Consider the following 5,949-nt stretch of genomic DNA (forward strand, 5'->3'; position numbering starts at 1 on the left):
CCCTTTCTCTGCTATAACATTGCTTTGAATAGACAGAGATTTCACAACCCTGTCTCTGCTATAACATTGCTTTGAATAGACAGAGATTTCACAACCCTGTCTCTGCTATAACATTGCTTTGAATAGACAGAGATTTCACAACCCTGTCTCTGCTATAACATTGCTTTGAATAGACAGAGATTTCACAACCCTGTCTCTGCTATAACATTGCTTTGAATAGACAGAGATTTCACAACCCTTTCTCTGCTATAACATTGCTTTGAATAGACAGAGATTTCACAACCCTGTCTCTGCTATAACATTGCTTTGAATAGACAGAGATTTCACAACGTAGTCTCTGCTATAACATTGCTTTGAATAGACAGAGATTTCACAACCCTGTCTCTGCTATAACATTGCTTTGAATAGACAGAGATTTCACAACCCTGTCTCTGCTATAACATTGCTTTGAATAGACAGAGATTTCACAACCCTGTCTCTGCTATAACATTGCTTTGAATAGACAGAGATTTCACAACCCTGTCTCTGCTATAATGTTGCTTTGAATAGACAGAGATTTCACAACCCTGTCTCTGCTATAATGTTGCTTTGAATAGACAGAGATTTCACAACCCTGTCTCTGCTATAACATTGCTTTGAATAGACAGAGATTTCACAACCCTGTCTCTGCTATAACATTGCTTTGAATAGACAGAGATTTCACAACCCTGTCTCTGCTATAACATTGCTTTGAATAGACAGAGATTTCACAACCCTGTCTCTGCTATAACATTGCTTTGAATAGACAGATATTTAACAACCCTTTCTCTGCTATAACATTGCTTTGAATAGACAGAGATTTCACAACCCTGTCTCTGCTATAACATTGCTTTGAATAGACAGAGATTTCACAACCCTTTCTCTGCTATAACATTGCTTTGAATAGACAGAGATTTCACAACCCTTTCTCTGCTATAACATTGCTTTGAATAGACAGAGATTTCACAACCCTTTCTCTGCTATAACATTGCTTTGAATAGACAGAGATTTCACAACCCTGTCTCTGCTATAACATTGCTTTGAATAGACAGAGATTTCACAACCCTTTCTCTGCTATAACATTGCTTTGAATAGACAGAGATTTCACAACCCTGTCTCTGCTATAACATTGCTTTGAATAGACAGAGATTTCACAACCCTGTCTCTGCTATAACATTGCTTTGAATAGACAGAGATTTAACAACCCTGTCTCTGCTATAACATTGCTTTGAATAGACAGAGATTTCACAACCCTTTCTCTGCTATAACATTGCTTTGAATAGACAGAGATTTCACAACCCTTTCTCTGCTATAACATTGCTTTGAATAGACAGAGATTTCACAACCCTGTCTCTGCTATAACATTGCTTTGAATAGACAGAGATTTCACAACCCTGTCTCTGCTATAACATTGCTTTGAATAGACAGAGATTTAACAACCCTGTCTCTGCTATAACATTGCTTTGAATAGACAGAGATTTAGAGATTTCACAACCCTTTCTCTGCTATAACATTGCTTTGAATAGACAGAGATTTCACAACCCTTTCTCTGCTATAACATTGCTTTGAATAGACAGAGATTTAACAACCCTGTCTCTGCTATAACATTGCTTTGAATAGACAGAGATTTAACAACCCTGTCTCTGCTATAACATTGCTTTGAATAGACAGAGATTTCACAACCCTGTCTCTGCTATAACATTGCTTTGAATAGACAGAGATTTAACAACCCTGTCTCTGCTATAACATTGCTTTGAATAGACAGAGATTTCACAACCCTGTCTCTGCTATAACATTGCTTTGAATAGACAGAGATTTCACAACCCTGTCTCCGCTATAACATTGCTTTGAATAGACAGATATTTAACAACCCTTTCTCTGCTATAACATTGCTTTGAATAGACAGAGATTTCACAACCCTTTCTCTGCTATAACATTGCTTTGAATAGACAGAGATTTCACAACGTAGTCTCTGCTATAACATTGCTTTGAATAGACAGAGATTTCACAACCCTTTCTCTGCTATAACATTGCTTTGAATAGACAGAGATTTCACAACCCTGTCTCTGCTATAACATTGCTTTGAATAGACAGAGATTTCACAACCCTGTCTCTGCTATAACATTGCTTTGAATAGACAGAGATTTCACAACCCTTTCTCTGCTATAACATTGCTTTGAATAGACAGAGATTTCACAACCCTTTCTCTGCTATAACATTGCTTTGAATAGACAGAGATTTCACAACCCTGTCTCTGCTATAACATTGCTTTGAATAGACAGAGATTTCACAACCCTTTCTCTGCTATAACATTGCTTTGAATAGACAGAGATTTCACAACCCTGTCTCTGCTATAACATTGCTTTGAATAGACAGAGATTTCACAACCCTTCTCTGCTATAACATTGCTTTGAATAGACAGAGATTTAACAACCCTGTCTCTGCTATAACATTGCTTTGAATAGACAGAGATTTCACAACCCTGTCTCTGCTATAACATTGCTTTGAATAGACAGAGATTTCACAACCCTGTCTCTGCTATAACATTGCTTTGAATAGACAGATATTTAACAACCCTTTCTCTGCTATAACATTGCTTTGAATAGACAGAGATTTCACAACCCTGTCTCTGCTATAACATTGCTTTGAATAGACAGAGATTTCACAACCCTTTCTCTGCTATAACATTGCTTTGAATAGACAGAGATTTCACAACGTAGTCTCTGCTATAACATTGCTTTGAATAGACAGAGATTTCACAACCCTGTCTCTGCTATAACATTGCTTTGAATAGACAGAGATTTCACAACCCTGTCTCTGCTATAACATTGCTTTGAATAGACAGAGATTTCACAACCCTTTCTCTGCTATAACATTGCTTTGAATAGACAGAGATTTCACAACCCTGTCTCTGCTATAACATTGCTTTGAATAGACAGAGATTTCACAACCCTGTCTCTGCTATAACATTGCTTTGAATAGACAGAGATTTCACAACCCTGTCTCTGCTATAACATTGCTTTGAATAGACAGATATTTAAATAACCCTTTCTCTCTGCTATAACATTGCTTTGAATAGACAGAGATTTCACAACCCTGTCTCTGCTATAACATTGCTTTGAATAGACAGATATTTCACAACCCTTTCTCTGCTATAACATTGCTTTGAATAGACAGATATTTAACAACCCTGTCTCTGCTAAAACATTGCTTTGAATAGACAGAGATTTAACAACCCTGTCTCTGCTATAACATTGCTTTGAATAGACAGAGATTTCACAACCCTTTCTCTGCTATAACATTGCTTTGAATAGACAGAGATTTAACAACCCTGTCTCTGCTAAAACATTGCTTTGAATAGACAGAGATTTCAGAACCCTGTCTCTGCTATAACATTGCTTTGAATAGACAGAGATTTCACAACCCTGTCTCTGCTACAATGTTGCTTTGAATAGACAGAGATTTAACAACCCTGTCTCTGCTATAACATTGCTTTGAATAGACAGAGATTTAACAACCCTGTCTCTGCTATAACATTGCTTTGAATAGACAGATATTTCACAACCCTTTCTCTGCTATAACATTGCTTTGAATAGACAGAGATTTCACAACCCTGTCTCTGCTATAACATTGCTTTGAATAGACAGAGATTTAACAACCCTGTCTCTGCTATAACATTGCTTTGAATAGACAGAGATTTCACAACCCTTTCTCTGCTATAACATTGCTTTGAATAGACAGAGATTTCACAACCCTGTCTCTGCTATAACATTGCTTTGAATAGACAGAGATTTCACAACCCTTTCTCTGCTATAACATTGCTTTGAATAGACAGAGATTTCACAACCCTGTCTCTGCTATAACATTGCTTTGAATAGACAGAGATTTCACAACCCTGTCTCTGCTATAACATTGCTTTGAATAGACAGAGATTTCACAACCCTGTCTCTGCTATAACATTGCTTTGAATAGACAGAGATTTAACAACCCTGTCTCTGCTATAACATTGCTTTGAATAGACAGAGATTTCACAACCCTGTCTCTGCTATAACATTGCTTTGAATAGACAGAGATTTCACAACCCTGTCTCTGCTATAACATTGCTTTGAATAGACAGAGATTTCACAACCCTTTCTCTGCTATAACATTGCTTTGAATAGACAGAGATTTAACAACCCTGTCTCTGCTATAACATTGCTTTGAATAGACAGAGATTTAACAACCCTGTCTCTGCTATAACATTGCTTTGAATAGACAGAGATTTAACAACCCTGTCTCTGCTATAACATTGCTTTGAATAGACAGAGATTTCACAACCCTGTCTCTGCTATAACATTGCTTTGAATAGACAGAGATTTCACAACCCTGTCTCTGCTATAACATTGCTTTGAATAGACAGAGATTTCACAACCCTGTCTCTGCTATAACATTGCTTTGAATAGACAGAGATTTAACAACCCTGTCTCTGCTATAACATTGCTTTGAATAGACAGAGATTTCACAACCCTTTCTCTGCTATAACATTGCTTTGAATAGACAGAGATTTCACAACCCTTTCTCTGCTATAACATTGCTTTGAATAGACAGAGATTTCACAACCCTTTCTCTGCTATAACATTGCTTTGAATAGACAGAGATTTCACAACCCTGTCTCTGCTATAACATTGCTTTGAATAGACAGAGATTTCACAACCCTTTCTCTGCTATAACATTGCTTTGAATAGACAGAGATTTCACAACGTAGTCTCTGCTATAACATTGCTTTGAATAGACAGAGATTTCACAACCCTAGTCTCTGCTATAACATTGCTTTGAATAGACAGAGATTTAACAACCCTGTCTCTGCTATAACATTGCTTTGAATAGACAGAGATTTCACAACCCTAGTCTCTGCTATAACATTGCTTTGAATAGACAGAGATTTCACAACCCTGTCTCTGCTATAACATTGCTTTGAATAGACAGATATTTAACAACCCTGTCTCTGCTATAACATTGCTTTGAATAGACAGAGATTTCACAACCCTGTCTCTGCTATAACATTGCTTTGAATAGACAGAGATTTCACAACGTAGTCTCTGCTATAACATTGCTTTGAATAGACAGAGATTTCACAACGTAGTCTCTGCTATAACATTGCTTTGAATAGACAGAAATTTCACAACGTAGTCTCTGCTATAACATTTCTTTGAATAGACAGAAATTTCACAACCCTTTCTCTGCTATAACATTGCTTTGAATAGACAGAGATTTCACAACGTAGTCTCTGCTACAACATTGCTTTGAATAGACAGAAATTTCACAACCCTGTCTCTGCTATAACATTGCTTTGAATAGACAGAGATTTCACAACCCTGTCTCTGCTACAATGTTGCTTTGAATAGACAGATATTTAACAACCCTGTCTCCGCTATAACATTGCTTTGAATAGACAGAGATTTAACAACCCTGTCTCTGCTATAACATTGCTTTGAATAGACAGAGATTTCACAACCCTGTCTCTGCTATAACATTGCTTTGAATAGACAGAGATTTCACAACCCTGTCTCTGCTATAACATTGCTTTGAATAGACAGAGATTTAACAACACTGTCTCTGCTATAACATTGCTTTGAATAGACAGAGATTTCACAACCCTGTCTCTGCTATAACATTGCTTTGAATAGACAGAGATTTAACAACACTGTCTCTGCTATAACATTGCTTTGAATAGACAGAGATTTAACAACACTGTCTCTGCTATAACATTGCTTTGAATAGACAGAGATTTCACAACCCTTTCTCTGCTATAACATTGCTTTGAATAGACAGAGATTTCACAACCCTTTCTCTGCTATAACATTGCTTTGAATAGACAGAGATTTCACAACCCTGTCTCTGCTATAACATTGCTTTGAATAGACAGAGATTTCACAACCCTGTCTCTGCTAT

This window comes from Oncorhynchus keta, chromosome 35 (assembly GCF_023373465.1).
Source record: "Oncorhynchus keta strain PuntledgeMale-10-30-2019 chromosome 35, Oket_V2, whole genome shotgun sequence".
Classification (NCBI taxonomy): domain Eukaryota; kingdom Metazoa; phylum Chordata; class Actinopteri; order Salmoniformes; family Salmonidae; genus Oncorhynchus; species Oncorhynchus keta.